The sequence below is a fragment of the Lathamus discolor genome, chromosome 3 (genome assembly GCF_037157495.1).
Source record: "Lathamus discolor isolate bLatDis1 chromosome 3, bLatDis1.hap1, whole genome shotgun sequence".
NCBI lineage: Eukaryota > Metazoa > Chordata > Aves > Psittaciformes > Psittacidae > Lathamus > Lathamus discolor.
The window spans coordinates 87,256,886-87,282,630 of record NC_088886.1 but is presented as its reverse complement, the minus strand read 5'-3'; the positions used below and the strand labels follow the sequence as shown (position 1 = coordinate 87,282,630).

Here is a 25,745-nt window from a genome sequence, read left to right as displayed (position 1 = left end):
TAATGTGCTGCGAGTCTCCTTGGCACTCTGTGACACAGGAAAGTCTGTGGCGTAGGCAGAATAAAGTTTGGTTTGATATCAGGCTTGTAAATTAATTCCTTAAGGCAGCTCAGAGCTGACTGCAGCAAGTGAGCCAGTGTTTGTGCAAACGCCATGACTTGTCTACCTCCCTGTCAGTTAAGTGATTGCTTTCTGCATGCTTGTGCTGTTCTGTTCTACTTTTCTCTGCCCTTTTAACTGGGTTGTTTTAGATCAGCTTCTTAAAGGAACTGGCAGAGACAGAGGGGAAGCAAGGTAACACTCGATGCCTGAGTTGTCTGAAGAGAAGACAGTACTCGCAGACACATCCAGCCTCTCCAAACCCCTCTCTGCACACATTAATCACAAGGAGGTAAGGCGAAGAAAGGCACTGAGTGCCCCTCTTTCCCTGTGCCATCTTACAGTGGGAAGATATCCTCTGATGTACCTGTAGTCCCCGACTCCACACCAGCTAGTACCTCTTCTGGTACCGAAGGGTTTCTCAACAGGGCAGGAGAGGACACAGCTACCCACTAGTGAGTATATCATTAAGCTACTGCTGAACAAACCCTATAGCATCCAGAGCAGTTACCAGCAGGGTCTGGAAAATGACATTTTGGAAGCACAGGAAAGCTTCTGTAATAGGCCATACCAGGGCAGGAATGGCTTGAAGTTTAGTGCAAGCATCTCACAGACTTGTTTATTCATGAGGTTCTAGAGCACACAGCTCCTTTAGGAGCCATCAGAAAAGAGATCATATGGCATGACTCGAACCTGTGTGCCCACTCACAAAAGTACATTTTACAGAGCCAGTAAAATACCACAGTTTGTCAAATTTTAGCTTAAAACAAGTTACAACACTGCTTGCTTCTGTCACTCTCTTGACTTCACTCCTGCTGCTGAGAAAGAATTCCAGAAACTCAAGCTGAAACTCTTCAGCAAGAAACAGCACCTCTGAAGCTCTAATTCACCCTTGCTGTTTGGCTGCTAGATTTTGAACAGTCTATTTCTTTGCTTGACTTTTTGTGAGCAAAATGTGTCACTCTGGATTTTACAGTTTGATCACTCTAAGCCTGTAGGAAGGATAATCATGTGCTGAAGAGATGCAGCAAGGCGGGGGGGGCTTGCCCACACAGCACAGTGCAGTGCTGGGGCTGACCCGGGGATGAGCAGCTCCTCTCAGGCTGCAGAAGCAAAGCAGCTGAGTCAGCACAACAGTGAACTTGAGTTCTGCAGCTGCTCTGTTCACCATTAATTCTCAGGATAGCTGTTTTGCACAGAGCATAAAGACGTCCTAAGACGTTAAGTGTAACTTCACAATTAGAGGAAGGCTTTGGTTACTGTCCTACACATCAACAATAGACTCGCTATTTGCTCCTGGTCAGTGGGAAAGAGCTGGGTTTAAGAAATGGACATTACGTTCATTTTCTAACAGCTGACACTATAACGTGCCTGAAACAGTAACTGATCCACTCAGTAATAAATTTTACCTACCAGATTTCTTAACAAGCAAGGGGCTTATGACAACTCAGTGCTGCAGGGTGTTGAAAAGGAGCCAGTTCCGAAAGAGTTAGGCTGAAAGGGGCACATCAGTCCTTTGAAACCCAGGACATTTGGGTTTCTAAGTTCTTGCATATTTTCTAGGCAGTAAATTATCACAGCTTTTAGGAATCTGCATGGAAACGTTATATCGAGACGCGCACCGGCGGTGCAGCAGAAAGGATTACGGTAACTAAGCCGCACGCGTATACGGCAGCGCCGGCCCCGGAGCCGCAAGCACAGAGGTCGGTATTGTCAGCAAGAGAGGAGGACTTCCACAGCCGGCAGCGGGGCGGCCGCTGCGCTCCCGCTGCGAGGCAGGCGCCGTGCTCACCGCTGTTTCCTATGGGGGTCCAGCCCCAATGGGCGCTGACATCGCCACGGGCAGGCAGCCCACTGCAGCCCTCACACTCGCGCTGCGCAGCCCCGATGCCAGGGCAGCCTCCCTGCAGGCCCTGGGCGACCTTATCGAGAGGGGCGTGCGCACAGCCAGCACCTGCCGGCTTTCCAAAGCCACCGCAGCCACTGGCAAAGGAGATGCCGCAGAGCTGCCCACCTAACCCCAGGTAAACCACACCATCAGAGCTGCATAAGGAAGACCTGCTGTTCGCAAGCCACTATCAGAAACGGCATTAAAATATTACAGTACGCAACACCATGATAAAAATTAGCTTAAATTTAAAAGCAAAACAGAAGAAAGCATCCTGCAAAGAGCTCCTTGCTCCACAGAGTAATCCCTGAAGAGTAATAGGCAAAAGTGGCATTAAACCGAACTCAGTGAAACACAAATTTTGGGCGTTGCGGATTTACTTTGGTACTTCAGAAGTAATTTCAGGCGCATTACAAATGGTAAAAGGAAATGTGACATTTAACGTGGTATGGACATTGTAAACAACTGGACTGCAAGTACGCTGTTTGCATCTAGTCAGCCATTTTGGGTTGATTTGAGGTGCCCCCTCTTCAACATATTGAGTCAGAGGCAAACAGACAGCTCTCTGTGGTTAATCATTTCCTGCATGATTAATTTCCAAGCAGAAAAAAAAAGGAAGGAACAAACAGCTACAGAAATAAAACAGAATTGATAGAACTTAAGGGGGAAACCCTGAGGTTGCCAACTAAAATGCTGATTGGCCCTCTATGGAAAAGGGCCCAACTTCCAAAGCAGGACTGACCTAGCTCTTCCAAAATGCCTTACTCCCTGCTAAGGAAAGAAGGTAAAACTTCTAAGAATCTGAATTTGAGACACTGGGCCAGGTCCCCAAGTGCTTCAGTAAGGACAACTGACTGCAAACACAGCACAGAGGAGTTGGAAAATCCTTCAAAATCACTTTCATACAGTCCACAGTAGTTTTCCATGAGCTGTTTTTTAACAGAGTACAGAGCTATTAAACCAGTTGATAAAAAATGGTTCCATGATGTCATGAAAGTTGCTCAGGTCCCTCTGCTTCCACTTTCCATGGTGGGCCTGAGCCATTAGTAAGTTTACATGTCCTGTGTTCCACCACTGTATCCTCTGAAGGCCAGAAGGGCTGTCTGCATCAAGAGAGTTGGTGAGGGAGTGTGGAAAGGTGGGAATCAGAGCTCTAGAAGATGTTAAAGACATTCCTCCCATGCAGCACCCTGCCAGTAAATCCCTGAATACACTGAAGAGGATTCTCCTACAGGGTGAATAACGAATACTTAGGAGCAATAGCTTGACATGCACTAAAGTAACCTGATAAAAGATTTAACTGAGGTACAGGAAGGCTGCTGTATAACCACACTATCTATGTTCAGCAAGAGAGCCTGAATTTTCCTCCTCCTAACTGGGGTAAACTTTTTGAAGCTTAGGAGCTCCAGAGGAAGAAAGTGACACCAAGCATTGCTCTCAGTATTTTCAGGTCCTTTAACATCAATGTCCGGTCTTTTAATGATGGTTTCTGGCTGAAACAACACTCCTGGTGCAGGGAGTACAAGACTCTGTGGCCTGAGAAAGGGCACTAAAAGGGTGTGAGAATGCAACTTGTCCTATCCTGTCTGCAGGAAGCTGTGGTAGCAGAAGGAGGTAGTAATGTTTCACCCTTAAAACCACTTGCAGAGAGCTGGACAGCCAAAAAAGAGACCAGGAGAAGTTACTTCAGATGCATGAGACCCAGGGAAGTTTTGGGGAGCTGCCACTGCCAGAGAGAGGAAGCCAACTTTATTTGGGACTTTCCACACTTCCAAGAAGCTCCCCCCAGTACCTGAAATGAGTGGTTGGGTATGACTTCCCACCCAGGCTGAAAAATGCCACCCCCTACACAAAATGCCAGGGCACAGAGAGTGGCTGGCACCAGCGACGCCCTTGCCCTGACCCTCGAGTCAGGGCATCCCTTCTATTTCCACAAACAGCCCTTGGAGGGGTGATGGATGATAGGTTTCATTCACGGGCACATGCGTAATGCAGATGAGGTCTACGTGGCACCAGCCCAGGATTTTGCCCAACCTGAGGAGCTGGCAATAACAGTAAGGTCTGCTGTGTGGAGCTGTACCTTTACATAAGTGGCAGTGACTGGCTTGGCGGATGCAACATCATCCTACTGCGGTCAGGGGCCAAACAGGAGTGAAGAGGAAGGCAAGAGCCTGGAGGTCTCTGGCAGGAGTGCACGGGGCAGTTTTGGGTTAGAATCACATGTCAAGGCAGTATCACAGTGAGCAGTTTTTCAGCCCTACTCAGGCTGTAGAGAGATGATACACTTGTTTTGTTTTACACGTACCCTTTCTAATAAATTAGAGTTCTAATCTGTTACCTTTCCATCTCTTACTGCAGCTTAACTGAGCTATGTGAAAGGTGCAGGTGCTGTGGGGCTAGTAAGGAGCAGTAAGATAAATAACCATAACAGCAAACAAAGCGCAAGACTAGTTAGAAGAAAAGAAATGAGAGTGTGCCGTGAGGTGCTTTTCTGTCTCTGTGCGTGTTATCCTACACATCTGTGCTCTGCTGGGCTTAAACCATGACACAACCATACGGCATCTCCATCTTTCTCCACCCCTCATGCTCATGTCCTTCACCTCCAAGAACCCAAAATGCAGTGACCCTGTAGGCAGCACTGGCTACAGCTCACACTTGGCAACGTCCCAGAGCCTAAACCCACCCTAAACACTTTGGATCTACTTCTTACCATCACAGGAAAACAGTAACAAAGCAGGTTACTGGGGATGTTGGCGACAAGGGAACAACTATCAGACCACTGCGCCAGCACACAGCCGCAGGGCACCAAGCACCCTAACAGCCAGGTGCACTCATGGTCCACAGCAAGTTGCACCCAGGAAACCTCATCTGTCAAAGGCAACCAGGAGTTACATGGTGAAAATCCAGCAGTGCTGCATCCATGGAAAATTGCAGCTGAGAAATAGGCCGCTATGGTGTCAGAATGTTGTTTTAATCCAAGTATTTTAAAATCAGGTTTTTTATTTTCAGTGACATATTTTGCAAGATATGCAGAGGATCACAGGCAATGGCTGGCTTAAAAGGACTGCCCCGAGGCACCAATGTAGTCACTATTTGGAAGAAGCAGCAAAGCTTTTAGTCAGTTTAAGTGTTTGGATGTTGACTTGAAAAGAGCTGATAAAGTAAGAGCAAATACACTACAGCAGACAGCATCTCTGACTCACCGAAAACAGAAATTGCTTCCATCTAATCCGTGTCCCTATAACTTCTTTCAGCCAGTGTTTTCAGAGGATGTACAGGAATACTCCTGTCTGCTCAGGCCCTGAGGGATGTCTCACGTCCCCTGCCACAGCAACCCTGCCCTGGGGAGCAGGACCTCAGCCCTGCAAACAACATCTGGAGCAAAGTCCCTGCACCCAGCACCACGGAGGGAGTCTCTGCGGTGCTTTAAAACAAACGTGTGTGTCATTCCTCAGCAGGAGGCTGCGGCCAAACACAGCAGAGAAATCTACAGTTGCTGGGCTGCGTCCCAGCCTTCAGGACAGCAGGACACAACTTGGGACATTGCAACCTCCTATGGCTCCCTCCCCACTCCTGCCTCCCTGCCAAGGATGAAAAGCCCTTTCCCCAGCCCCTCCACAAAGAAAAGCCCACAGCAAACAGCTGCACCCTCTCTCCTAGGCAGGAGTGATGGTTAAGGACCAAGCTGTTTGTGCCTGAGCTCTTAACTTCAACTGTCCATAGCACAGCTGCCTGCAATATACAATCACCTACCGTCCAAGGCAGCCTTTAGTCAACCCGAGTACTTGAAATAACGCACAAGGATGTGTTATCCTAGGCACACTGCCTGACACAGCCAACAAGGGATTCACCCAGCCTGGAGGCAACCTCAACTTGCAGCCCTAAAGAAAGGGACCCTTGTTACGATCCTCTGGGGAGGCTGAGGGACAGCATACCCTGGACAACAGGGACCTCATATCTCTCTACATCTCATTCCCTTGCCTTATTCCTTCGTGTTCACAAAATACTGCTCCTAATGCACAGCCCAAGGGTACCTCTCCAATGGGCTGCTTTTTCCAGTGTCTCATTACTTGCAGGGGTGATCACTCAGTGTCATGTGGCAGCTCAGCACCACGCACTTCACTGCACAGCTTTCTCTCCAAAACTTGAGCCGTCTTAAGCCATAGGAGCTGTTGGTAGGGCCAACAACCTGGTTCAGAAATTAAAGGTTTCCGAGTATTGCCTCCAGCTTATTTAGTCCTAAATCAGAACGGGAAGTATTGCATTAGGTTGGAATAAATCCTGAAGAACAGGACTTTTCCCACCTGCTTATCCTCACATCACAGTACCGCTCAGCTCTCTGACTGGGCAGGGTCGTTCGTGGCCTGATGGTGGCAGGCGGCCCACAAAGGCAGGGCAGGAAGGGATGCTTCCCACACCTGGTGACCCAGAGGCGGAAAGGCAGGAGCTGGCCCTCAGAGCCCCCAGCTTATTACCATAGGAAATAACTTCTGTTCACATTATTGTCCCTGCCTTTTGCCTTTCCACTTATTGCTCCATACTTCTTTTTTTTTCCAGGACGTTACAGGACCGACCGTTTGTTTGCTTTATGTACACGAAAGCCATTCTGCCATTTGAAGCAAGCTGACAGAAGTCTAGAGGATTTTTCCCCCCACTTCTCTCCACTGTTTTATGGCATAACAGGCCAAGAAATATCAGAAATTAGTCTGAATGGGGTTTGTTTTGAGCTGTTGCAACTTCCAGCCAGTGAGGAACAAAGTCATAAGAACCGAATTTGGTGAGTGAACCCTGGGATTTTGCTGGTGGGCTTCTGCTGACCATGGCTGCGCACTCGTGTGCCATGGGTCCCCTTCACCGCAGTGGCTATAAGGAGAGGGGCTTCTCTGCAAATTCTGAGGCTGGGATGAAAAGAGCCTGTTTAGAGCCACAGGTTACATCAGGGGAGCTCTGGGACACCCCACACTGCATCCTCTCCATGCCCAGGCACTAGATAAATAACATTGTCACCTATGCAACACCACTTATTTTTCACTTCTGACCAACAGGACAATACAAAGCTGCAGTCAAAAGCATTTTACTACAACGAAGGGCTACAGAAAAGGATCAAGGATCTCACGCACTGTCAGAGTATTTACTTCTCAGTAGGTGTAGGTTTAGAATCCAATTGATTCCAGCATTTTTTTAACACAAAGTGTTTTCTTCATCACAATCAACCAAGTCTTACTAAACCTGCTGCAGACTGTGACTGCTCTACTAAAGCCAGCATCTATAAAATAATATTAAAATAGTGACTACCGCTAGAGGGGAAATCTGAGGCATGTACAGGGACAGACACATGGAGTGAATTTAAAGCACTATTTTCCAATCCCTCTCTCTTGTAAATATTGCAATATTCCTGTAAGAATGTTGAAAAACTACAGTGCACAGAGATTAGTTCAGATTTCACATCAAAAGCCCAAACAGAAAGTTAAGTGGCCTGGGCAGTCAGCAGGGAAAGAGCAGCTACACATCAAGAGTGCATTAGAGTTTTTACAGCCCAGGTGTCGACATAAATTAGAGAGTAACTGCAATACCTGTCATTAGAGGAGCAATCAAAGACTGATCTGCCTGGAGTGTGGGAAAAACAAAACAAAACCCAGCCCCAGTTCTGTGTAATGTAAGGCAGCCTGCTTGGCCAAAGACAGTTCAGAATACCACCTCAGAGCCAGGTTACTGTCAATAAAAGCCTCAGTTCTGTGCAGCAAGCCACATAAATCAGTTTTGTAAGAAACAGGCAACCAGGTCTGGTAGAGATTTTAATTAAAAAGAAGAAAAATAAATCTTATTTTCCATTCCAAAAGTTAATTTTGGATGATCTGAGGCTACAAAGTGCCGAGACTCCAAACCTCCACTAAAGTGGGTGGAGATAGCCTGATTTTACTCTCATTAGAGTTCATGGAAAGGCTCAGGCCAGTTTGCAGAGAGGGCTGGATGAGACCCATTGTATCTTATGACTTTGCTGAAAGTGTTTGAGTTGTTTGGGATGATCAGACAGAGATGAAGAAGAGTGCATCCCACAAAATCCCTTGATGTTCTCTGCTGTGCAGGGATTTGTAGCTCGGGGTTAGTCATTAAACCAGATCATATGCGATGCACTGAATCATATTTGCACATAAGTAATGAATTTGAGGAGTGTCACAGTCAGCTATCAAGACTGGTGCTGGCTCCCACAACAGCATCTTTTGGACGCAGATGGCTGATGGAGCAAGGACCGCTGCCACAGTCTGCACAGAGTGTTCAGCACTGCTGGTATCTTGTTCCATAAACTGGGAGAGAGCAACCAGCAAGATATACTGTCATCTGTCTCTAAGGACCACGACCTATTGAAAAACTCCCCATAACTTTCCCTCTGTGCCCTGCTTGTAGACAACAAACTGAACAGAAACTCACATCAGACCTTACAAGCTGACTAGATACTAAATGAGGACTCATTCTTCATATGACTTGTATCCCCTGTGTTCACAAACCTTCTCTGACCTCTGATACAAAAAGCTATAAAATACCATTTCATCTGTCATTTAAATGCTTATTTCAGTAATGTGGCCATGGAAAGTTCTTTGTAACTCTGCTGGGCTGTTACAAAACAAGTACTATTTTATAATTCACACTCCCAAAGGAATTAATGCAAGTTTGCAAATAAAGCAATGGAAAATTTTCAGCTTACTGAGTTCTAAATGAATACACACAAAATATACCATTCCTTTGCATATATAGGAGTTTTCAGTATTTACTATGACCGGTATTTTATCATAGATCCTCCTCTGAGAACAGCTACAAGATGAAACTCTTACACAAATTTACGTAGTATCTGACTTGCAGTAATTAAAAATTAGTATCACGTTCAAAGCCCCAAACCCCTGACGTACATGAAGCTGGGCAACATACACTGGGTATCTCCACATGCAGGGAGTTGGATGACAACTGCATAAGCAATCAAAGCAACTTGCAGTATCCGTTCTTGCTTGGAAGAGGGCCTCTGCCCTCTGAGGTTTGGCCTGCTGTGTAGTTCATACTGCGTCTCAGAAAGCTTTCAGATGGGCTGCTATGGTTTCAGTAATTATTTTTAAAGTTTCTCGGCAATGTAAAAACAAATCTGTGGAAGAGATTTGAAAATCAGGATGGAAATAATAAAGGGGAGGAAAAAGTGGAGGCGAAAAGTAATCTGAAAAAAACAGAGGGTCTGCTTCAGCGAGAAACCCCTTCCTTCCCCAAACTCCAGACTTCAATTGCCTCTTTTTCATGTTGGAGCCAACCTTAGCTCACCCCAAACTACTCAGATACTGTGGCCAAAAGGTGATAATCTTTTCCAAAGGGTCTACAAAACTTTAAAAACTGTGTCCAAAGCAATAAACCCCAAAAACAAATAAGCCAAAGGTGACTTAAGGATAAGAGAGTAATTTTCATCTTAAAATATCCTACCGTGCATATTTTGGTTTGAAATGAATCCACTTAAAAGCAACAAAGAAAAGCAACAGTGCTACTGAAAACACATTATTTCACATGCAAATTTACATGATCACCTAATATCTTGGCAATACTGGGAAATGATATCTTGTTCTAATGCATATTAAAAACAAGTCCAAAATGTTATGTTCCTGTACTACTTTGCTTGGTTGGAATGCAGCAAGAACCTTCTCCTGCAGCTTGCTTCAGAGAAATAGATAGAAGCAACAATACATTACTGCTATTAAAAACTGTCCAACAAGACAACTCAAAACCTGTCTTTAAATGGCTTGTGCAAAACTAACAGACCAGATAACCATTAAGTAGGTTGAAGGTTGCCATTATCTCCATATTGTTTGGTTCCTTGTACTATATATGAAACCTACCAAATCAGACCATCATTTTCTCTATTTTAAAAACCATAGGTTTTAAAACATACCAATATCAACTGTGTTGATACACTGCCTTTATTACTACAGGAAGAAAAGCTTAATTTTAAAAGCTGAATTTCTAAATAAAAGTAAAATATCTGTCAGCTGATAGGAAGTGCTGTAGTTTCACTGCAGACCTAGGAATTTTTCTACCAGAGGAAGGTATAGTCCAAAAGTACTAACATGAATCTTTGTGATAAATGATGAGGGCTACCAGTTGAAGCTGTAGGGCTAAAGCAGACTAGCAGCAGCGAAGACTAAAAACTGTCTCTTACTCTTGTGATACTGAACCACCAAATCCGTCACATGCTTTTTTCAGAGCTGACCAGCACTTTGCTACCTCCAAGACGAGCTCATGGATGAAATTAACTGCTACTTAGAGGAAACACATAAAGCAACCTTGCAGAGGACCTCCTGCTCTTGCCTTGCTTCTTGGGAAGGGCAGTTCCAGAGCAAATTAGTGGTTTGGTGACCACCATGCAGAAGGTCACCTCCAAGCCAGGGGCCAACCAGAGGGATGCATGGAGAAGCAAAGCAAGGAAGGTGCTTGGACATACCTTCACTCTTTGGCCAGCCTGGACATGAGCTCCAGATTGTCCTCCTGAATTGAAACCCCGTGAGAGATGTGGAACTGGTGGACTGGTGCTAGAGTGATCGTCAGGCAATGAGCCCAATGCCCTTGTGGCTGCTAGTTCAGACTCCTATTCACAGCTGGAACAGTAGAAGGACCAACCTGAAATTCTTTCTCCCCTGTTTGGATTTAGTTTGGCTCTTTGTGAAGCTGTAAAAATCTAACTCACAGTGCGTTGAATACCTCCCCATGTGTTAACAGGAGAGACCTTAGCTTTCAGCATCTGAGTCTGCATGTGTGCAAGTCACCCGCAATGCTCATGTTCCTATCACCAACAATTTCCATTTGGTCCGATCTGGAAAACATCCTGAGTAATACAAAGATGATTTTTTCTGTTAAGTATTTCCAATGCTGCCTTTGGCAAGAAAAAAATGTCGAAAGTCACTTGGAAATGAAAGGTACAGCTAAGAGGTGTTTCAATTATTTCGTAAATAAGCTGCCAAAATACAAAGAGTTAAAATCCAGGCAATACTAATATTCTTTGTATTTATACCATCATCAGCGAAGCACAGTGTTGACTAACTGCAATTACATTTTCATTTACTAGAATAGAACCAGAACAGAAATTCAAGTTGAAACAGCTTTATAAAGCCATTTTTACATAAATCTTGCAGTTTCATCTACTTTTGCAGCAGGACTTGATATTTAGGAAACAGATATTTATGATATTACAGATATTTACAAATATTATAGGTGAGATAACACTGAAACAGAAGGTTTAGATTTTACCCCAGCACTTTAGCTGAAGATTCACCATTGATACTGGGACTATGAAATTTGCACATATGCATCTGAGTACACAGTGAACATCTGCACCAGATGATGCCAATTTAAACACCTATAGAAAGGGTACACAATTAAGCTGTCCATACCTAATCTAAGGTTTTAATTGCCCAGCTGAAAGGCCCTAGAAGTAAAGCTAGCTTCTGAAGATTTCATTTATGAAATATGCTTCTGTACTTGTTTTGGCAGTTATCTAATAGATGTACAAGTTCTGTTTTGCATCAGTCTGTGGTTCTTTTAAACTCAAAGCAATTCAATGTTACATGAAAGACTAACTCATTCTAGGAATTTAGATTCCCTGTTCTGCCTGTACACTAAAATTTGTGTATGTTGCTTTACTACAAGATTTAATAATGTGGTTTTGCGGGGAAAACTAGAGAGAAGTGGGAAATTAATTTTATGTCCTGTCCAAGCCTGAGCCATGAAGAGATTTCTGTCTTTACCAGAAATTTTAAAAACCCAAGAACACAAACACTTTTGCTCTTAGAAGCACAAGTTTCCGCAAAGCCTATGTGCGCTTTGGGAATTTTAAGTTTCTTTTAAAGCTAATTTTAGAATTTTTAATTTTTGAAATTTAAATTTTGTGCCAAATTCACCTTTGATCTCTTTGAGGGAATAATAATAATAATAAAAGGGTTTTGATAAACTGATGTCTTACGTTTTCGTAGCTTCACCAGTGTACTGAGATGGTGCTGCCGAACCAGCACAGGCACTCTGACTCCTGACTGCCTTGATCACCCCCTGGTCCCAGGACGGACACAGGGCAAGTTGGTACCACTAGACATAAGACTGGGAGGACAGAGGTGTCACAGACGTGGACAAAGAAGCAGGTTCAAAGTCTTATAAAGGGGACTAGTTTAAAGCATGGCACAAATGAAATAAAAGCAACCCAGGTCAACGAAATGAAAACGCCCTTCTGCTCTCCTCTGCATCTCCGATTACAGAAGTCTTTGCTCCAATTTATTTCTCTTTGGAAACAACTTTTTACAGCTGCACATGGCAAGTACTCAGCTAGCAAGTGAAGAAGGGAAGCTGGAAAGAATGATTATTAATGGATTCTGCCAAAAAAATAGGCAGGGCAAAGTCTTTAGTGGCTTAGCACAAGAACTAGTAGGACTTCCCCTAGGCGAAGAGGGGGAATGTCCTGCGTTGTTGTCCTCAGAAGGGAAACAGTGCAGCTGTATTGCCTTCTTCAGCAACCTGGGCCGGACCTTAAGGAAACATACAGCACCCCAACTGTCTGCTTGTCGATGTGGTCAAGTCCACACACATTAAGAGAGAGCATTCACCCAAGTCGTTGTTAGTTAAAACCAAGAGATGCAGTTCAGCCATCTGCATTTTATTTCAGGTATTTGTATCTCCAACCCCTTCCCATGACCTTCGACAACAAAGTGTTTCCATGCAGCAAGTGTAGCCAAGTGTGCCTTGTGGCTGCCTGCCCTGGAGGGCACAGGCTTACCAGTGGGCCCAGGGGACTGTAGGGACATCACAAAGTCATATCTAGCTGACTGCACAGGTCAGACCTGGGCAGATGTTTCAGGCAGGTGATTATGTTAAGAGGGACAGATCCACATCTTGCCTAAACTAGTTGGGACGTGCAAGCCACTGCTCAATGGGAGACAAGGTACCCCAGCCAGCTGCTGTAGGACCAGCAGTGGCTCCTGCTTCCTGCAGGGTTTTGGAAGTCTGCATTGCACCTTTGTGTTAGCTGGCAGCTCTGAGACTGAAGCTCATTGGGAGCCCAGGGAGCAGCTGGTTTTAGAGGTTATTGCTTCCATGCCAGGCAGCAGACCTAGCTGAGCTCTTGCTGGTATTTCAAATGCAGCTTTTTGTATGAAAAGTAGTAGTTTTGTGCTGTTTAACCTAAAAAAACCCAAAAAAACCCAAACCAGTATGTATGACATACTACTGCCAAGAAAATACATACCCACAAAGCCAAAAGCAGCCACATGCCATCATTCGACACTTGCATTTCCTCTTTAGAACATCCATTGACAAGTCCTCTTACTCCACAGGAGTGCTCAAATTTGTCTTTGCTAATGTCAATCTACCAGCAACTCAGAGGAGAGAACAAATGGGTCACTGCAGGCTGGCTCAGTGCAGGTGCCCTGGAACAGCAGGTATTGGAGGGTGGCAGCTGATTTCCTCTTAAACTTCTTTGTAATAAGAGTGGCTGTCACAGTTGTTAAACCCAAGCTAAAGTTAGTATCACATCTACTGAACCCTGTAAATATGGCTGAAACCCTGATCGAACTGAACGGTTTGGTTAGCTCGCATGGGCAAAACCAAATTGGATTTATTTTAAGTAAGTTTAAAGACCAAGTTTAGCACCTGGCAGACTGAAATATGACTCTTAACATCTCTGCTTTCTAAACCAGAACTGGTAATTAAACACGGAGTTAAGAATCACTTCAAATCTGAGGCCACAAGCTTCCAGATAAAAAGAAAACTTTTCCCAGACTCAGAAAGCTGCTTTATCTGGGTCAAATCCACAGCTGAAAGGAAACTTGCATTGGTTTTGTTGGGTCATAAGACGTTTTTACTCTTATGAAATACGCTTTCTCTCTTAAACTGCAGTCCTGATGACTGGCAGTCCTCGAACAAGTGATGGTGCAAAGATCACTGTTTTCTTCTGTATCTGCCAAGGCCTTTATAAGCAGGCTGGCTCACAGAGGGCTGTGCTAAAGGTGGTCCTGGTCCAGGCACTATTACACAGAGAAAAAGCCCTGCTTCTGCACAGAAGTAGTATGGCAGCACCAGGGCTCCTGTTGAACAAAGCCTGAGCTCTGCACCTAGACGCTGCTTCAGGTGAGCCCTAATCCATCAAAACTTGCTAGTAGGAAACACTGTTCAATGCAGACCAAGCGAAGGTTTTGCATGGTAGCATGACCTTGAAGTTTGCCATTAGCACCAGAGTTTTGAGATCCATGATAAAAATGAGCAGTTTTCTGTTGTCTCACAACTGCTCACCTGAGAGAGCAGCACAGCCTGCCTTTCCAGGTCTCCCTTTTACGCTGGGGGCAGACGTGGTCCTTACCTTGCCACCCACTAATGATAACAACCCAATACTTTCCCATAGTGCACAGTATAATACACTCATTTTATCTGTTGACTTCCAAATTATGAGAGTAAAATCTCCTCAGGAAACTCAGGAACAGCAGGTCACCTTCTCTCCCTGAAAACTGGAGTATGGGTTATACTGTACCATAAGTATGAAGTGTTCATTGCCTTTAAAATAACTATTCAGCTGTCATCAATAACCAGAACAATTTAAAGTCACTGTCAACAAGGAGACTGAAACACAGAATGACAGACAGCAGGGCTGGAAGAGGGCACCTACCCTTCCCCTGAGTCACTCACTATTGATTATATCACCCCTGGCAGGTATTTAACTCTTCTCTCCCAAAAAAATCTCCAGGGACTGAAATTCTGCAATATCCCTCAGTCATCTGCTTAGCCTTACAGCTAACGAAGCTTTTCCCAGTACCTCATCGCAGCCTTTGCTTTGATTTCATTTGCTATTTCTGATCCTATTTACAACTGATGTGCAAAAGAATTTATTCCTTTTCTCTTCATGGCTATGTGAAAACTGTTTACATGCCTTCTTGATCTCTCTTCTTTAGGCTAAGCAGTCATATTTCCTCCAGTCTTTCCTCACAGGCTGTACCTGGTCTTTCTCTCATCATTACTGCTGTTCCTAGGATGTTCCATAATCCCACACCTTTAACTCAGTATTGCACTGTACGCTCTTTTGCAGCATCCAATTTATTAACTTGAAATAAAATATGTCAGTTTAAAAATACTCATATTTTTCCCTATCTGCATGTCTCCCTCCTTCAAACACACCTTTCTTTCTAACCCACAGTGTCCAAACAAGTATTGTCACACAGTAGTACTATCTTTTTTGGTCCTTTAATGTGGAATAACTCTCACAATATCAGACTGCACCAATTCGCATTGTGGCAGCAGTTCATCATGCTTCGTATGCCTTGTGGAGCCACAAATGGCGCAAGACCTTTGTCTGCTCCCAGGGCTAACCCTTCCCTCTCGTGTCTCCCAAGCCCAGCACCCAGATTTCTCCAGACGGTGGTTTCCAAACCTAGTGCGCTGCTGAAGCTACAGCAAAGCATCAACACACCTGGGCCACCAACAGACCATATTGAAACCCAGAATGGTTTTGTGCTCAAAACCAGAGAGCCAAAATCCCAAGTGCCTCTGGTATCCTCCCAGCATTAGTGTCTACCTGTCCCACTAGTCAGAGTAAGCCACAGTCAGGGCTCACAGCACACTGCATTTGAGACAGGAAATAATGTCCGATATGCTGGAATACACCAGCTCCAGGTAAGCACACTGCAGCCTATCTACAGCACAAGTTTTCTGCTTGAACCTCCTTGAGCCTTTGTTCCGTAGCCCAAAGTCTGAACGTTGCAGCCTTCACCATGTAGTTTTCAAGTGTAACGTCATTTGCTCCGAGTCAGGACAATTATGAATTCACAATACCTGGTCAAATCATATCTTAGGTCTCTTGACCTACTCGTGAGGTCTTAAATCCCTCCACTGTTTTTCCTGTGCTACCGGAATGAAAAAATCCCTACTGCACATGTTAAAAGCTTGTAGATCTGCCAGAAAATTTAATGTTAACCTAAGGCACCTAAATCTGACCCTGGGAAAGGTGTGCCACATCAGGGCATGTCAGTAAACTGGCATTGCCGTTAATCCTGCCCTGGAGGAGAATGGCTCTTACATTATCACACTGCAAATCAAGACAGGAGATGGCTCTATGCCTTCTGGCTGTTACAGGTCAGGAAGGACACACACCAGAGATGTTTCCCTGTGCTGCTGCTCACACAGTGACTCCTCCCCACTCCCATCCCTCTTCCTGGTGCAAACCCTTTGGGCTCTGTACCTTGTCACCAGCAGGAACGATGCTCGCACGGAACAGGAGGCCTGGCAAATTCAATCCAGAATATACTTGCTGAAGTTAATTAGATCGCAGTGACATTTTCCTGCACATTCCTGCAAGGAAGAAAAAAACTGAACTATTAAAAGTGAAACCACAGAGCCTGGGTATGTATACATTATGCATTTCCTTGTGCAAGTGAAATTCTGCAGGAGAAAACAGCAGTGTGTAAAGAGGAGCCCGCCTCCATCAAAAGAGAAATCAGAACAGGAAAACACACTGACTGTGCTCTCCGTATCAGTCCCTGAGGCCAAAGGGCCTGGTTTGCACTCAAACGAAGTTAAGATAATTTACCCGACTTCAGCATAGTAAAAGCCAGTAAAAATGGTGTAATGAAAGCAGAAAAGCATAAACACATGTGTAGATGAATGTGTTGGTAAGACTGAAAGGAGTTACCCACTCATACAGTTAGCTGATCCTCTTAAAAGGGCTATGGTTCACCAACCAGCTTTGTAATAACAGGTTTCTGTAGTTTAGTCTAGAGAGAAATGCAAGCAAAAGCTGAAGTGAATCAGCTAAAAGTAAAACTGAAATCCCTCAACCTCTAGGTACTTTTAACAGCTAATTAAAAAAATGATTTGCAGAAGCGCCATTCAGGTAGGAGGGGATAAGAGGGGGAGGAAGAAAGAGTAGAGAATGGCCAGCAGGATGTGAGAGAGACATGCTGCAAATAACAACTGATGTCTCAGCAAAAGGTACCCATGTCCGTTTGATGTATTTAATATTAAAACAACAAAACGTCTTCAACAATCCAGTCAATTTAAAATAAAATGTAAGAACAATAATCATTTGGCATTTTATGGATTTTTTTCTGTTTAGAGATCAAAGTCTCAAGACTCCAGTTCCTTACTGATACGTAACCTTTGAATACACTGCAGTGAAATGAAACCCACAGAGGGATCCTGCCATAAACTCTCTGACGCTGGTCTGTGCGGTTCAGGTTTGCAATACCTGGCATTGCATATCTTAACTGCTTTCCCCCCCCCTTGCAGAACTGGACTACCCTGTGCTGTGAATCCAAGTGCACAGTGGGCACAAAGTCAACAGAGCAATGCAGCTGAGTAGCTCTTGAGGAGCAAAACTGGCCAGTGATTCAAGTGGCATCCTGAGTGGTCTATTCTGTTTGTTTGCAGAATTAAGGATACTTTTAAGCTGCTTTCATCTAACTTTGAAGCTCTGTCAGGCTTAAACTTTTATAATAATACTGTCCAAGGGAAAGAAACCAAAATAAATAAAAATAAAAAAATACATAAAAATTACTTTTTTCTTCCATAGATGCTATGATTATGTGCACATATATACACACAGTCTTTTCTCCTTCTGAAGTTCATTAAAAGAGGACGGATTTTTCCCTGAGCACAGAATTTGTCCCCATCTGGTTCCATTTTTTACTATTTTCTTTTTTTTCTGTGTGCTTCCTTCTCTCGCATTCCAATCCATATTTATTTCATTTTGTGTAGTCTGTATCCTTCACTCCCTTCCCTCTTTTTGCAGATTTCCTTTTTAATTTCTCAGGGAAAAAAAACATTCTTTCCCTGGTTTTCATAGTGCAAGCTGGTGGGATGGGCCCATTCAGAAATTCCCCCTCTCCCACAGCCTCTCCCCCTCTTTCCCTGTCAGTCCTGGTTGCCTGTGCTTACTGCTGGTAGCAGAGTGAAAGTGTTAGGCTTTTTTTGCTTTAGGAAAGTCTATCAGGGTTTTTAACCCAGTTTCAAATACCTGGTGCAAGCCTCTGTATGGAGGCTCAAATATGTTATTTATGAGCCATTATAGTTAGCTTAAAACAACTCCCAATCTACTTGAGATGAGCCACTATAAGGCAGGATTAGGCTGAAATGAAAATGTCTGCAGTGGGATTTTACTAAATTGCTTTTAAATCACATTCTTATTCAAACAGAGTTGAGTTTCACAGTGCTCTGGTGAAGGCCATAAACCCTAACAAAGCAGTAAGGCTGATCTGGGGCAGAACCTTGGCTCTTCTTGCAAAACTTGACAGTTTTACAGAAGCAGAGGAGCCCAGCGAAGGCCAGAGCCTTCTGAATGTAAAACTCCAAAGCTCAAAACACAAGAGCAGGCTCTGCAAAAGCTGCAGAGTGCAAGAGCCACAGAGCTGTTTACTGCCCAGGAACAGGGCCCTGCTATTGCCAAACTGCTGAGACCCTCAGCACCCTGCAGCAGAGCCAGACCCAGCATCCACCTCCCAGGGCAGGAGGAGGCGAGGACTTTCCAGTTCATGCAGCCCAGTCCTTCCTGAGCTGCTGTGTTCATTTTATGTAGATGTTTTTATGCTGAGATCAGAATGAATGCACTAAGAGGAATGAAGGCAGCAAAAGAGCAGCACAACTTAATCTGCTTTTCTACAGAACTGAGGAAATATAGAAATAAATATTTAGGAAGAAGCATAGGCAGTTTTAGGAATACTTACCTGACATTCAAATCTCTGATTTTAAGGTCTGGCATGCCCTTGGCAGAGCATCTGTCATCCCCAACACCTGCATTTCATGCTAGATCACTGCCACTACCACTCTCCAAGCCCATCCACCTCGCAAGCTATGACCCTGCCCAGTGAGCAAGGGACACAACACAGCAAGCACCTTTGCCTTCCAGCACTGCTACCTGGGCAGGCTGCGCAGCCACTACCTCCTCTTCCCACCACCTTCTCCCAGCACCACGTGTGCCAACGCTGCTTGTATCTGGTTTTAGTTCAGACCCTGTGCAGCACTACTACTGCTACTATCTTCTATATTTTATCCTCTTAAAGTTTATTTTCTTTGCAACTTTCACTCCTACTTTGCGTTCAGCATTTTTAATTAATCCCAATTGCCTAGTAATATTTTAAAGTAATGAATGTGGTTTTGTGCACAAATACAAAATTTACATCCCATTAAACAGCCTCACTCCGAGAGCTCCCAAGTTTTCTAGCATCAAACTGTTGCTGTTTCATCCCCAATACAGTGCTCTCCCAAGCCAAAACCTTCCAGCAGAGAAAAGCTGGGATGGAATTCCTCAACAGAAATTATCAGAAATGAGAGAAAACCTGAACAGTCTACACCAGTAAAATCAAACAGAACAGCTGTATACATGGTACAGCTGAAGCAGATAAAGTGAAGTTCTCACTACAGTCAGTAAGTTTAACCTGTGCTTGGGAAAGCACTCTCTGGTATTTATTAACGCTGACACTTCAAATCCAGACCCTTTGCTCACTATATGAGAGTCTTAACAAGACGGAGAAGACTTCATTCGCGCTTCTACTGTGACTCAGGTCCACATGGCCATTGTACAGCAAAGCAAGGCAGGCTCCTAGCTTCTGCCAAACCAAGCTAACTTACAGATACGCTTCCTGCTGTTGCCCCACACGGTCCTGCTCTGAAAGCCCAGATCACCCACTGCTAACACAGCTGCCATATAGCTCACTGCTTACCCACCCCTGCCAAAAAGCTGTGGCAACACGTCTGCAGAACCCCTGTAGGATGGTTAAAGAGACATTCCAAGGGGACTAACCTGTGCTGTGTGAATCTGCCGGAGGTCGCCCAGTTCTAAACTTTCCCAGTGGCTTCAATCTCATTTCCTGTGGAGCGGCACGTGACGCCACACTTCCTCACTGCACCTTGCGAGACTCACTTCGCTTACTCGGTAAAACCAGACGAAGAAATTATCTGTCCCTTACAGTGTATTTAAGAGGTTTCTGCTCTTACGCTGACATTTCTGCATGGCCAAAGAGCTCTCGATTGCCTTCTGAGTCACTCCATGACTCAATGGACATTTTTGTACTATTTCTTTGTATTACTACCAAATACTGAATGTGATTCTGTTACAGTAGGCTCAGTGCCCCCCCCCCCTTCTTTTAAAGAGGAAACAAATGCAATAGAGGAGAATGTAACTACACTGCAGGCGTGGGAAACTTCAGCTCAAGGATATTTGCTTACCGAGTTTTCAGAGCGGTAATGAATTGATGTATTTGAATAGATGCAGTTAGCACCAGTTTCCAGAAAGAGTTTTAATTTGAATATAGAATCACTGAATGGCTTGGGTTGGAAAGGACCTTCAGATCACCCAGTTCCAAACCCCTGCCATGGGCAGGGACACCTTCCACTAGACTAGGTTGATCAAAGCCCCATCCAACCTGGCCTTGAACACTGCCAGGGATGGGGCAGCCACAGCTTCCTACGGCAACCTGTACTAGTGTCTCACCATAAGGCAAACAGCTTCTGCAGGAGTTTGAGTCCTACGAAAACCAGTTTATTACCTCAGAAGAGTAGAGGTTTTCTTCTCATTTGCAGTAATGTGCATCCATATATCTTTCAGGTTTGAAGACTACCATACCAGAGGAGAGGAAGAATGGTCTTACCAGGATCATCAAGGAGATACTGCTCTGCTGGAAGATGCTCCATGTAGCGTATGTTAAACACCCTTCAATAAGGCTAAAGGAGGGGGTGGAGATCAATTAGACATCTCTTTATTTAGTGAGAGTTGAAATAACAACAGCCAATGCCTGAGGCACTGATCAGCCTGGCAAGGACTGAGTGAGGGTGGATGGGTTACACTGCCAGAGGGGTTGGAAACTGATTGCAAACATCTGTGCTGAGGCACTGATTGGATTTAGCTGCACCTAAGTGTGGGTGTGAAGAACCTAAAGGCAGGAAGAGAGTGAACAGACAGCGATGCTGCACATTTGGGCTGCAAAGTTTTCAGCAGCAACCCTTGTTTATGGCTGTCATGCATTTCTCCCACCATGAACCACAGCTGTCTCAGGTGTGTTGGCGCAGTGGTTCTACCACTTGTGCCATGGACTGTACTGAAGAACTGATCTAGTGTTCAAAAGTGAAGAATTAGTTTCGTTTTCTTTTTCTCACCCTCAGGCAGCAGGGGACAACTGCTATCATGGAGCTGGTTCTGCTGCTACCCAGGCTGTAACACAGCTTACAGCGAGAGGCCCAGAGCAAACCAACAGGAGCTGCTTCTGTGCCCACTGGTTGACGCGTTCTATGCAATTTCTACGTAAATTGAGAGGTTTCCACTAAAACTGTCATCTTTTAAATTAAACCGTGCCAGATGAAGACATCAGTCTTGTGAGCAGCATCCTGGTGATCACCAGCCAGGGATTACCTCCCCATCTGCTGCTCTGGGGCTTCCTACAACTGCTCACTAGTTTACTACTATTAAACAAGCCAAATTAGTTCCAATAACTCTTATCTGTTAAAATAATCTGACTGGTTTTGCTGGAAATTGAGTACGAATGGTTTCAATGATCCCTCCTACCCATGGAGATGCAGGAGTAGTGACCTCTGCAAAGAGGCAGTGACAAACAACAGGATTTGACAGAGCAGCAGCTAAGTATTGAGCAAATTGCACCCATCTAGTAAAAGATGTATTTTATGCGTAAACACACAGAGGATCCCCACACAAAAGGGAACACAGAAAAGACCAGTCCACAAAATGGGTGCTTTTGCATCACCCGCTTTGGGCACACACACACGCCTACTTGTGCACGCACATCCGAGCTCCTGCGGCTGCAGCAGGAGAGCATGTGCAAACACATGTCTGCAGATGCACCTGCTCTGCCCCATGTGAAGTTTTGGCCAAATGGTATTATTGACACTGGAAGACACTCGAGAGCACTGCGAGACCCACACAGCTAAAGCATTTTCCCCTCGGTAAGCGTGCAGAGACACGATACGCTGGACCCCAAGCTTCAGAGGCGCTGAGGGGAAGTTGAAGAGTTCAGGAAGTGGCCATGTTTGCTCTCAGCACACTGCCTCTTTGTCTTCCCCCCAGCTGCTCACCCAGGGGCTTTCAGGCAGCCCAAATCCCTCACAAGAGATGGGTTATTTCTATCTGTTTTAAAAAGTGGCTATGTTTATAAAGTCACTTTTAATGTGTCAGCCTCCATGTGACGATCTAGCTGCTTACATTGGACCGTGCCATAGCTGTACTTGGGAGTCACTGGTGGGGCAAATGTACTTTTATATCCCCCCCAGACGCTCAGGGCTGCTCAAGATGGGAGGAATTTGTTCGCCCAGCAGGTAACTCACAGCAGCCTCCCAGCTGCTTTTAAGCTATGCCCAAAGAAAACAGCCCCCCAGGGTGTTGCTTCAGCCAAGTTCAGAGTGCAGCAGCACCTTGGCATCCCCTTCAGTGGGGCCACAGAGAAGGGACAGCAAAGGCAGCTGTGGAGGGGGGACTCACCATATCCACATCGCTCTGGCACAGCAGGGTTTGCTGAGCCACCACGGACACCAGAGGGTCTGCCAGCTCTGTCCATGGACCATTAAGACATGAAGGAAACATCTGAAGTCCAATAAATTCTGTTCTGTAAAGAAACCGCTTATTTCTCCATGCTTGTAACAGATGAGGGATCTGCTGACTGGCACCTTCCAGAGGCCTGAAGCCTCAACAGTTTTGGCAGTAATCTGACTTAGAAGTAGTTGGTTTATCACATAATAAGTAATGCTGCAGCTCACCTTGTATATAAACAAGATAAAACCATCTCTATCAACTGAGTGGAAAGCATACCTGAATCTCTTCTTTATGTACACTTGGCTACCCAATGGAGACATGTGCCGGTAACCCTGCAGATGGCACGAGTCGTTTTTAAGACAGTGAATCGATTTCCCCTCACTTGCCATGAGATCAAACGGCGCTTGATTTGTGGATAAAGGACCACCCCAGCAGCAATAACAAGCTGCACAGGGATGTTAATAGACACAGCTGTAAATCTATTTACACAAATAATTTGCTGTCCTGAGCTACAGGGTTAAAAAGGCAATCAGAGGCACGGAGATTTTTGGTTTAGGTTAGGATCATCACTACCTTACATCCACACATGAGTTTACCAGACACGGTGACCCATGCTAAGAGCATGTTGAACCCCAGCATTCAAACCCCACATATTCCATTTGCCTTATAAAAATAGGCCCTATGTATTCATTATACAGAAACTCAGCCACTTCACTGATACGGCTAAGATGACGCGCACACACACTAGCGGATATGGTGGGGACTGTTTTCTATCTGGTACCTGTCACCAGCAAATATGAGCAATTAATATTTCAGTGACTGGGTTATGCAATTTGTACTGCTCTTGGCCTCGAGCGGGACAGCGCATGTGAGTGCAGGAGTAAGCCATCATGTGGAGCTGCTAATATGCAACTACAAAAGAACAAACCCCAAATCTGTTTGCCAAATCACCGGAGTCAAGCACTAATACAGAGGTGTTCAAACTTCAAAGCAAGAGCACAGTTGGCAAGAGTTTGTTGAAAGAATTACAACCAGGCCTGGAAACTGGGACTTCTCAGTAGCATATAATCCCTGCTGTTTCCATTTCCTCTTGCTCATTATCGGCACAGACGGGGGCTGAAGATTAGTAAGCAGTGGGTGTTTGGGGCGAATTAGAGCATGTGTGATGTAGAGCTAGGTATCCTGGTGGCATCTCTGCGGCTTCGGAGAGAGATCTAAATATTTAATGCTGCCCACCGTGCTTCTTCAGAACAATGATATATTAACATGTGCCTTGGGGGTGGGAGAATCATACCAGATAAAACCAAATCCATCTTGTCCTTCATCCAGGACACGAACAAAATACGATAGTCAAAAGTTCCCTGGCAAATTCCCTCTCCATATTGACATGTACATGGAGGATGAAGAGTTTTCACACTGCTCCAGCCCTGTCTGAAACCAGGAGAAAAAAAACAGGCAAACCAAAACCCGAACCCGCAAACTCTGGGACAAAATCCTGTACACAGCTTTGTGCATATGAGACATTACATTTCCAGCTGTCACCCTTGGCTTTAGTTACAGGTTACCCATTCAGAGGGCAGCCACATAAATAAGAGCCATTACTAAGAACCTGAAAAGTAGAGAATTGACAAACCTTGCTCTCAAAGTTACTTGTCCTCCCTGCCCATAATACAGACATTAACAAACTCCTGAAGAAAAGTTCTGCACTGCACATGTATTACGATATGTATCATAAAATAGATTTCTATCTTTGTAGAAATCCCTTTGTATCTTTATAGATATTTCTAACAACCTTAATATGTTCTCAGGAGCCAAAAAAGGAAGTTTTAATAAAAGGCACAGTGCTGGTCATTTCTTACAATACTTAATTTCACACAAACCCTAAGTTCTTATATTTTTATACAATAATCTTGAAACACAGTTTCTTTTTGACCTGATCAAAATATGGGATTACTTAATAAGTCCACCAACATAAGAAACAATGCATGCTATCTTTCCAAAGAGTGCTCTCAATACTGCCCCGTCAAAACAGCCTGTTTTTCTAGCGCAGTGCTTGTTATACTTTGGCAATGGCATACCTAGTCTCAAAGTACCTTTTTCAACATATAAGCATTGCTATGATGGTGATAATAAAACACATTTATTATTGAGCAATTTGTCTTTAGCATTAGACTGAGTCTTAAAGTTTAAAAAGCTTCAGATCTGAACAATTTGATGAAGAATTTTTATATACTTTGTTATTACAGTAGGAAACATAAACTGTCTTTAGAAGATCACATTCAAATTCAAATACGACTTTATATTCAAACTTCCAATCAGGATTTGTGTACTTATACACACATACGTATAAGGATGTGAACAAAGCAATCTGCACCTTAGGAACCATGATGTACTAACATGCACATATTTTAAAGCCACAAAACCAATATTCGTCAACGAGAGCAATTTTCTATCTGACATGGGCCATACAGTTTCAAGCTGTTACTTCTGCTTAGTTTATTTCTCCTTTACGTCCTGACTATTCATACTGGAAGGACTGAAAATTTGTGATTAGGTAGAAATGGAGAGGGAGATAGCTACATGCAGGGTAATACAGGAGCATATATTGGCACGATTCCACTGGAGACAAGAAAGCCGCACAGTATTTCATAGTTGAAGCATCCTATGCAAAGCTCATGACCTCTCCCCCAATAGAAAATAAGTCCCTATGAGTGGGAACTTTAGTCCACTTCTTGCATTCCTCCCATGGGTGGTATATTCCACATCAGGAATATCTGGATGCCAAATATAGCCACAGATCTGAGTCTGTGCATACTTACTGGGCAATTATAAAAGAGAAGCAGCTTCTCTGCTGTCTAATGGGTGAGATCTTTGATTCCTTACTTATGTACAAGTGCCAGCAATCCCATACTGAGATTGGAACTACACCAGAGTAAGGTGAGCAAGATCAGATCATGTGCAAGATCAGAGCATTTTCTTTCATTAATATGTATTGAAAACAATAGTCTCCCAAGAATAATCGGGAGAAAGGGAGGCTCATGGTAAGAATATGTATATCCAATGCATGCCACATTCTCATTTAATTGTCTATGCAATTACTATGACTTAGGAGGGCAGTCATTAAAAAAAAGGAATAGGGAATTGCAGGGCTATGAAACACACCCGGAGGACAGTCTTGGGGACTAAAGGTCTCAGTTTCCTTAGACACTGAAAAAAATGCAGCCCTGTTGAGAG

The 25,745-nt window shown here is 44.3% G+C and overlaps 1 protein-coding gene across 8 annotated transcripts in view; it reads right to left on the bottom strand.

The window, feature by feature from the left end:
• The window catches only part of WIPF1 (WAS/WASL interacting protein family member 1), a 58,376-nt gene that overhangs the window by 20,662 nt on the left and 11,969 nt on the right, over positions 1-25,745 (bottom strand). For 3 of the 8 annotated variants that reach the window (XM_065670323.1, XM_065670322.1, XM_065670319.1), the window contains one exon: positions 16,221-16,330. The exons of 2 other annotated variants lie outside the window; for them this stretch is intronic. The gene's annotated coding sequence lies outside the window, so the exon portion shown is untranslated. Of the gene's footprint in view, positions 1-16,220; positions 16,331-16,674; positions 16,696-19,775; positions 19,869-20,622; positions 20,712-25,745 lie in introns of those variants that run through there. 3 more of the 8 variants (XM_065670321.1, XM_065670320.1, XM_065670324.1) reach the window with 3 other exon arrangements.